The sequence below is a fragment of the Perca flavescens genome, chromosome 13, assembly GCF_004354835.1.
Source record: "Perca flavescens isolate YP-PL-M2 chromosome 13, PFLA_1.0, whole genome shotgun sequence".
Taxonomy (NCBI): Eukaryota; Metazoa; Chordata; class Actinopteri; order Perciformes; family Percidae; genus Perca; species Perca flavescens.
The window spans coordinates 22,718,934-22,728,965 of record NC_041343.1 but is presented as its reverse complement, the minus strand read 5'-3'; the positions used below and the strand labels follow the sequence as shown (position 1 = coordinate 22,728,965).

General features: G+C 38.6%; 1 long non-coding RNA gene across 1 annotated transcript; it reads right to left on the bottom strand.

Annotated features, from left to right (window-relative positions):
* Positions 1 to 3,831: 3,831 nt before the first annotated feature.
* On the bottom strand, positions 3,832 to 9,028 carry LOC114566519 (uncharacterized). Its single transcript, XR_003694070.1, has 3 exons — positions 8,732 to 9,028; positions 5,703 to 5,761; positions 3,832 to 3,901 (listed from the first exon to the last, which is right to left on the bottom strand). It is a non-coding gene; the product is annotated as an uncharacterized LOC114566519 (long non-coding RNA).
* Positions 9,029 to 10,032: the final 1,004 nt, after the last annotated feature.

Genomic DNA, 10,032 nt, shown 5'->3' with positions numbered 1-10,032 from the left:
AGTGAATACACCCATGCTAAAGTAACCTAAAAAGAGTTGAAATCGATCTTAATGCCTCAATAAAAAAAAAATTAGGGAAAATCCAACCTTTAAGGATACCAATTTTCTTTGTGAATGAATAATGTATCGTAAAGAAATAAATGTTCTTCCTTAAAATACAGGGGGCATAAGTAAGTACACTCATGTTAAATTCCAATATAGCCAGGCAGATTTAAATTTTTGAAGGCCAATTATTTCATGGATCCAGGATACTATGCATCCTGATAAAGTTCTCTTGGCCTTTGGAATTAAAATAGCACCACATCATCACATACCCTTCACCATACCTAGAGATACTGTATATGCTCTAGGTTTGTCTTCCAGTCCCAGTGTCAAAGCCAGTTGTTTCTCAGATGTGTTTGTCACCAGAACAGATCAGCTGCTGCTCAGAGGGAGGTGAAGTAGAGTTCAACGTAACCTTAAACAGTCTCTTACTGGTGCAGAGCAGAGGCCACAGCCAGTCCCCGAGCAACAGGACAGCTAACATCAAGTCACTGGCTGGGAGTACAGCTGAACCCAGTGTTTCAAGTGTTACCATCAGCATACACAGTCAGCAGACTGGAAACTTGACGTGTCATGTTTGGAACACTTTTAGCAGAAGCCAAACAGTGATTAACCTCAAAAGCTGCAAAGGTAATGTGTTTAAAGGATACTTGCTTTCCTTTCTTAATTTCAGCTCTTAACTATTTCACATTTGGTATTCATTTATGAAAATATAAATAAATAAAATCAATTAAATGAATTAATAAAATCACTTATTTTTTTGGCTGCATTGGGCACCTTGGGTAATTAATATTAGAATGAAGGATTAAAATGAGTAGCCTCAGAGTTTTTGCTATCTGACATTGTACTTCATTAAAGTTGTGTAGGTGGGAAGTATTCACCTGGAACCCCAAACCATCTTTTACCTTATGGTTTTTAGTAATAATTTCACATTCACTGCTAATGTACTTTAGTTAGTTTTGTGAAATACTTGATGGAAGACAAGCAAATGGACGAGAAATAGTTAAGAAAGATAGCTTGGTCAATGTCAATGTAATAATATCTAATTGGTTTAATATTGGTTTGTGTTTTCTAGATTTAGTTTCTTCCCTCCCGATTTTGACTGTAGCTGTGCCAGCCAGTTTTGTCATTCTCCTTTGGTACAGTAAGACTTCATAACAAGAACAAATCAAGCCCCACAACAATTAATAAGGGTAAGTGAAATACACTCAACAAAATTATAAAACGCAACACTTGTTTTTGCCCACCAGTCAGTAAAAAACAAAACAAATTGCAGGCCTAAATGTACATTTTTAATCACACAGAACAATGCCACAGATGTCGCAAGTTTTGAGGGAGCGTGCAATCGGCATGCTGACTACAGGAATGTCCACCAGAGCTGTTGCCTGTGAAATCAATGTTCATTTCTTATGTTATGGGCAGGCGTATGTTATGGACAACAAACACAGGTGCATTTTATTGATGGCATTTTGAATGCAGATATACCATGACGAGATCCTGAGGCCCATTGTTGTGCCACTCATCCACGACCATCACCTCATGTTGCAGCATGATAATGCACAGCCCCATGTTGCAAGGATCTGTAGGCCTACACAATTCCTGGAAGCTGAAAACATCCCAGTTCTTGCATGGCCAGCATACTCACCGGACATGTCCCCCATTACGACTGCGTGTTCCAGGTCCTGCCAATATCCAGCAACTTCTTTTTTGTTGTTGTTCTTTACTGACTGGTTTTCAGACCCCCCCATACAGTAAAACAATATTTGAGAGAAAGTTATTTTGTGTACATAGAAAAAGTCTTAGATCTTTGAGTTCAGCTCATAAAAAAAATGGGGGCAAAAACAAGTGTTGCGTCCATAATTTTGTTGAGTGCATGTTCTCCCATGTATTCTGTTTCAATAAGGACCCTACCGAATACCATAATTTTATAAATTCTGAATGTCTTTTTTTCCCATGTTTCATAGAGCAAATTGCATTATTTAATACCATGAACATTATTTTGTAAAGCATATTTCACATCGGTTACTTTTTCCAGGTAACTGAAGATGAAATTGTCTACACAGATGTTAGAATAATAAAGTAAACAAGGAAAACCAGACCCATCTCACATCCAAATGCAACATAATTTTCTCCTAAAACCTTATTAAGCACCAGCCTTATTTTGAACCCTTAAGTTTCCCTTGCTGGGAACCTTACTTAACCTTGAGATAAATAAAATGATCAGGTACCATTGTCTTTGTGGCTTGAAAAGAAAGAAAAGAAAATTTCCACCTGTAGACATACGTGTTTTTTGCGAGATCAGGATACTTGTTACCATATCTATATAACTCTATAGGCTATAGTTGTATTTTTCTTGATACCTTATTAAAATTGTGGAGTTGGTTTTTTTAAGCATTAATGCATTTGTTAGTGTTTTGCACTTGTATTTTTTTTAAATAAAAAACATTGATAAACTAGATGATTTCATCTGAATTATTCAAACTTTCATATAGTATGAGTTTCCCTCACTTGCTTTCCTCACGTCTCTCACACTGAGGAAACATGGTAGAGACACGAGGAACTCATGCGAGAAGAGAGGAAACGAGAAATACATTTTAAGAGGGACTAGACATCCTTGCATGTGAAGCAATGTCCGTTTGTGAGGACGGCAGCACAGCTGGATGTGCCGACAGCAGCCAGCCTCTGTCACATACTGTTATATTCACACAAACAATAGCCCCCGCCACCTGCCCGCTCTGGTTAGACCCCTTTGCTTGTATTTACATTACAGTAATTTGTCATGGTTTACCACACTGATAGGCTAACGTTACCTGCTTATTTACTTTGTTTTTCTTATATTGTCTGCTTGCTTGTTTCTTGGGCTATTTGTAGGTTTTATTTTGCTTTGCACTTTATTTTTAGTTTGTGCTTCATTTACAACATGATTTTTTTTTCATTTTCAGTTAGCCTAGTTTCTTTGCAATTATGTGGAATTGTAAAGTTTTTTAAAATAAACATTGATATACTTCATCCCTAACCTAAGCCCTTACATTTGCTGAAAACCTTTAATGTAACCCTGGAGATTAAAAGGAAGTGAGATAGTTACATCTATATCACTACAGAATGTGTTTTACAGTAAATAGAATCATCTTTATATTCTCTTGTTTGGGTTACCATCTTAAAAATTGTATTTAAGTGTCTTTATTTTGTAGTTCTTTTTTGTGTGGCATTGTGGATGTTTACCATTTTTTTATTTTATATTTTCAAAATAATCTGCATATCTATAACTGAGATATAAAATATATAAAAAATACAAAATCTGTCCCAAGTAGCTAAATGGGATGAATTATTATTTATTATTATTTCTTTGTTCCATGGTCCGTTCCAACTTGACCAGTCATGGCTACATCACCTAGTTGTTAAAATGTTCATCCCACAAACAGTGATAGTATAGACCTATATACCATTCATTCATTCATTATCCATCCATGCCAATTCCTTATTTCTTAAAGTGCCTGTGAACCCTTGCATCCCTCTGACTCCATACTTTATGGCAAAGTGGTATTGATCATTTGTTTGCCATTTTTAACAGATTTTGGTAGACTGGTTAGACTCTGGTAGAAAGTAATCAGCATAAGTGTACTAACCCACATAATGACAGGAACATCTCCCATAGTGTATGAAGATTCAAAAATGTTACACGAGAATACACACTTTCGGCACCAAAAGACTAGCACTGGCCATTGGTTCAAATCTGAGGAACTGTATTCAAGTTTACATCAACACTTTATCAGAATCGTGCAAGATACTCAAAGTTTATAAATATATGTAGGGCCACGTTCCTTAGTGCCTCTTTCCTCGAAGCAAAAGTCAACTTTGACTGAAAGAAAAACAGAAGGTGATGGGGAAAACTCTGGCAATAGTTACATTTCAGAACTAATAACTGATAAATATTTTTTTTTAACAGTCAGTGAGTGACTCTACACAAGTGATATGTAAACCAGTCTCAATTTTGATTATATGTTTTAAACAAAATAGAGACATCCCTAGTATATGCATTTCCCTTCAGTGTTTCCTCTCTGAATTTTACCATACAAACCATCAAAAGGGGTCACATATTAAAGTGGAAAAAAAACAGACAATACTGTTTTATCATACAACTGGAAACAGGAAGTTGAAAGTGTTTTGCTTTACATTTACAGTATCTGGAACTTCTAGTAGTTCTGCAATATCTGAGAGCTTGAAGTCTGAGTTGCAAGTTATGTCTATCATCACTAACCACACGATGGAGCCAAAGGCCATAACAAGATAATGGAAAGGCTGTCACTATAATCCGTGTACTTTTCAGTATGGCTAAATCCCAAATTTATGGAGAGCATAGAGAGAGACAAATATAAATGCTGAGGGGGACTTGTTAGACATGTGAATTAATTTGCACCATGATTATATTTACTATTTAGTTTACCTGCAAAAATAAAAATGCTAAAATTGACTACAATGTTTCAGCATCTGTTTCATGCCTTTTAGGTTCAGATAGAACCAAAAAGATGTGTTTTTTTTTTTTAAATATTGCAAGAGTTGCTCACTGAAACCTCCAAGATTTTGTGTCGACTGTTGACTGAACTGAACGACACACAGCTCCAATGACCTGATTACTGCATTGCATGGCAGCGGGAAAATATCTTTTCTAGAATAGTACATTTTACTGTACACTGCTAAGAGTACACCAGTTTTGTTTGGTTTTAAGATGTTAAATAAGCTATCGTGGGGGGCAACAACCTCTAGCTCACCGAGTAAGAGTGTGCGCCCCATGTAGGCTGAGTCCTTTGCAGCGGCCCGGGTTCGAGTCCGACCTGCGGCCCTTTGCTGCGTGTCATCCCCCATCTCTCTCCCACCTTTCCTGTCTATCAACTGTCACTATCTGATAAAAAAAGGGAAAAAAATGCCCCAAAGAGTAATCTTTAAATAAGCTATCTGGCTATGAATAGTGTATGGGGGTTGCGTGGGTCCTTGCTGCTATAGAGGTCAACACCGCGCTATAGAGATGGCGAGGGATGATGCATTAAAAGCCCATCAGCGATAAAAGGATACAAAAACTCTTTGTTGTCGGACTTGGCGGTTATATTAACCCTAAAATGGTTAGCTGTGTGACACGTGCCACTATAATTGGGTTAAATCGGCCATACACAGTTTGCCAAAAGACATCCAACTCACAGCCTCGCAGGTGGATGCAGTGGAGACGCAGAATGCGGAAAGTATGTCTGAGCCTCCCGGACAGTTGAACTGGGACTCAGTAGCCTGCTTGTCAGTTGACTGTTAATGATTAATTAACGAGGGTCGACTATCTGTCAGAAAATTATAAGAAATCTAGCACTTGTAGTTGCTTAAACCTTAAGGATTATAAGAGGGGTTTTTCTTCCCCCAAACTGTCATATTTGGCATTTTAGGCACTGACAAGTAACCTACTGTGTGGCTGTCATTACAGTGCTATTTTGAGGAAATGTAGTAGAGCTGGTAACCCTAACTCTCATTTTGACAGTTCAGATTTATTTAACCTGTTGAGTCAACATTTTGCAAAGACCGGTTTCTTGCATCACATCCTTGGTCAGCATCCTTTATCATGTCAGACCACAATGACATGTCATCATTTCACTTAGTTATCACAAGAATAAACAACTCACCACATTTGCACTGTCACGGAGGAGGAAAGGGTCTTTCCTTCTTTGGGCAGATGAAGTAGCTGCGGAAGAGAGAGGGAGAGAATGAGGGAAGTTTAACAGAGTGTAAAGGGTGAGGTTTGTTAACTCTGTGCCTGGTTCCCTTTAATGACGACACACTCTCACATCATTAATTACTCCTTCCAATACATAGTAAACCACATCCTTCTACTCTTGGGGAGATGTGGTTCCTCTGGAGCTGCATTGCGGTTGAGCCGGCAATCCCTTTCACTTGTTCTTTGACATGTTTTCTTTTGCACTCTCTCCAAATTGGCTTTTTAATATCTTACTGTTCATTACAATTACACTGTTCATTACAATTACACAGAATTTCACATGACAACCTACTTTTACATGGACTTACCTTATATCTTTATGAAAAGTTAGAATCATTTTAAAACTAGTCTAACAGTATTCAAATTCATGAAATCAAATATACTAAAATAAACATACCAATGGCCTTGACATTCATACCTATCATCCTCTCTATATCTCAAAGCTTTGCTGTCATATCTGTGGTTGCATGTTCCCAAAGGGGGATTCCCATTGCATTCTACAATCTTCAGTTGACCATCTGTCTTTCCATAAATACCATACTACAATATATGCCAAACCACAGCCACAACATTTGAAACTGACTTTACACTTAGATCATATGGAATAACACTTATGACTTTCCATACTTTCTATCCCTTCCTTCCACCCTCCCTCTCCACCCACTGGTGTTTTTATGGGGTGGCTGCAGGAGAAAGGAGGGCTTCCCCCTCTGCCTGACACCCCTGCTTTGAGAACATGTGGCCTGGGAATAATTGGGTTACCACTGCAGCAGTCCAGTGAGTTGGCCTTGATTTGGAGAATGACTCCATTTACTTTTGTCTGACTGCCTGCTGCTTCCACAGCTGTAGCTTTTATCCTCCATTCAGGCTCAGGATTTTACTGTATAGGTCTGGCAGCCAGCCAGATGAGAGAGTGGAACACAATCTGAGCATTAATATACTAAGCCACATTCAGTGGGTAAGACAAGCAAACAGAATGATCCCCTTTCTTATAAGATACCCCTTAGTTTAAGAATATATATGTCAAGGTAAAATCTTTTGAATTTCTAAAAATGTTCTTTAACTAAAAGACACTACAATGACGTTTTCACTCTGGCAGCCGTTTTAGACAAAGGCCATATCGTGTGTCTCAATTTTGTAATATAGGGCCTATGCAACACATGTAGAAAGGGCAATACTTTAAAAAGTATGATGGCACTGTCGTATGAAGACACTCTGCAAGCTTGTTTATATTGTCAACGGTTTGTCGAGTATGTGAGAGCACTTGGAGTACAAGTTTTTCAAAAGTTTGAAAATGCAATAGCTTAAATGCACAACACAACCAAGTTTCTCATTTTTGAATGGCAAGGCGGGTGGCGCTAGGGGAGGAATCACCACCCGAGTCTAACTAACCGACAACACCACCTGGGGACTTCCACCCCAAGAAATGTTTATTTCTACTTCAACAAGCACCCCAGTTATACAAAAGGCTACACAGGTTCACTACTGAAGCAAGACAGAGACATGGTCACAAAAGACATTCATTTATTGATGGATAATTTATGACTGGAAGTGCCTGTAAAGAGAATGTTAGAAATGACGAAGTATAAATCAAATCGCAATAGAAAACAAAAGGTTTTATTATAATACATATTTAGCAATCAGGTTAATTCTGTGGCCAGCTGTGGAGAGCCAGTCTACTAAGGGTGTGTTCCAGGGGAGCACCAACTTACCCACCGCATGTACCCACTGCAATCGATAGTCACTGCAAACCGGTTCACTGCAAATAGGGTCACTGTGTTATCACTACACTCTGTGAAGGGAACCACACTAATGTGCCTAGCCTCCACCACAAGCTGGCTAATAGCTCCACTGGAAAGCAAAACAAATGTTTAACAAAATCAAGAAAATAAACCAGTTGATAGCCTAAAATACAAGCAAACAAAACAGGGAGAGTGTCCTGGGGGCACTAACAGAGTTTACTAAAATGATTTAAATCCAAAAACAACTAAAGGCAAAACAGCAGCTGACAACCTACAGTTCGGACCAAAGATTACATTAATGACAAGTTTAAAAGCAGTTGTCAATGTGTGATAACATTTAGCTCAGGTAGTGATCATACCAGACTTGCTGCTTTAAGTTACTCATACCTTCACTCAAATGTACTCAGTAGGCTAAGGGAGAGTTCATCACACCACTCCAGGTAGGGGAGCTTGGAATCCCTTCCAGGCCCAGGCAGACAACAGTCAGGCAGACTACTACAAAATATACAACTCCGTATTTAAAAACACCTTGAAAGCATAAACAGACTTAACACAATTACCTACCTAAAAGTCACAGAGATGGTCCCATGTGGCAACCAACAGGTAGAGACAAAGCCAAGAGGCAGACATGATGATACAGGTGCTTTATATAAGTTCAGCTAACAATGGGGTATGGTCTGGGTGGAGCTAATTTGGTCTAATTGAGAGCCAACAGGGTGTAAATCTTACTGCCCACACCACTACGCTTGTAAGAACAACCATGCAATAAGAAGACAACTTTACAGTACAGGGAAGGTAATCAGTCATACTGCAAATGGAACACCATAGCTGTAGCACTAGTCAGGCTAGTCTAGCACTATTCTACTGTGAGTAAGGTTAATGTTAGCATCTTCATTTTTATTGTGGGAATATTTTTTAAAACATTTAGATTTGTCATAAATGCACAGGTGTATTCAATAGCGTTAATAGTGGTCAGTAAGCCATGCACAATACAGGACCTTACCATATAGAATTGCATACTTAGCTAGCTAGCTAATTCATGTAAATTACACAAAATATCTATCAACCCCATACATTTAGCCATTTTAAAAGGAGGTCCAGTTTGAACAGCACACTCACACATGGTTAGGATTAGCGTTAAGATAGTAACATAGGCCTATGTAATTAGTTTTGAAAGTAAATATAAGCAACTTACAATTTCAAATTCAGTTGTTTAAATGGTACGGTTGCTAATCCAGTTACTTCAACATGTCACCGGGAGTTGGGTAATAGGACAAGCTTGCGTTGGCAGGGAGAGGAGGACGAGGCGCTTGCCGTCCGCCAAGAGCAAATATGCCTTTGAGTAACTCGACAATTCTCGTATTTAATTATATATGAATCCTTAGCTGCATGCGGTCACCGCAGCTAAGCTAGTCATTGATGGATTAGCGTTAGTCCCAAAGACTCACAGGTGTATTCAAAACCCTTGATGGTGGCTGCATTCCACTTAGGAGAGGCCCTGGTATTGTGCATGCTGACTCACTGAAACAGCTTACTGGGACACTTGACGGAACTGAGCCATCGTTAAGGTTATCAATTTCAGCTGTGCTTTTCCTACAATGACAAGTCAAAATGGCTACTGTGAAAAAGGTCCATTTCCTCCAGCTAATCACCAATAAACTTTTTTTTGGTATTGATAGTCAGAAAGGGGAACAGACTGAGTAAATACAGAACTTAAACAACACACACTTGAGGACAGGTGAACTTAATCAGAGGCCATGGATGTAATAGTGGGCTTGTCGAAGACCAATCCTAGAAAACTTGCGATGATTGATATATATATATATATATATAAAATATTGCGTGTGACTGTCACTACCAGACACATTTGCTAATTTTTTGGCCTACTGCAGTTAAAATTATGATAATAATAATCACCATTACGCCACCGTTTGCACAGAAAAGGCAAAAATGAAAGGAAAACCCTACATTTAAATTAAATAGTGGCTGGAGAGATTTGAAGTGAACTGCATCTGAGCTGTGACTCTGCACTAAAACCTGATGAACTGGCTTATAAAATAATTCTCACTCACTTATGCCACACACCATCATTTGTTCAGACATGTCATTATACTATTTATACTATGATTGACCTGGAAAGATCAAATCTATTGTACTGAACTCATAAAAGAGCGGAGATGACAGAGAGCACAGCATATTTTCATGCTGCTGTTGAAACAATAGTGGATGCACTGGTTAACCTCCTATGCTACTGGTTCTAAACCGTCTCTGGTACTTCTCAGGTTCATCCTTGTTGTTTTGTTTCAATGGCAACCTCTCAACAATTCCTGGCTGTTGATTGGCTGAATGACATCAGAGGTCAGGGTGCAGCAATTGGTCAGCAGATACCATCGGATTCCTTCTGCACAAATCTCTTCCAACAATGTGTACTTCATCAGCCAAGGTTGTGGCAAAAAGTTTCCTCTCTATCTTCCTTATCGGAAACTTCTTCATCAA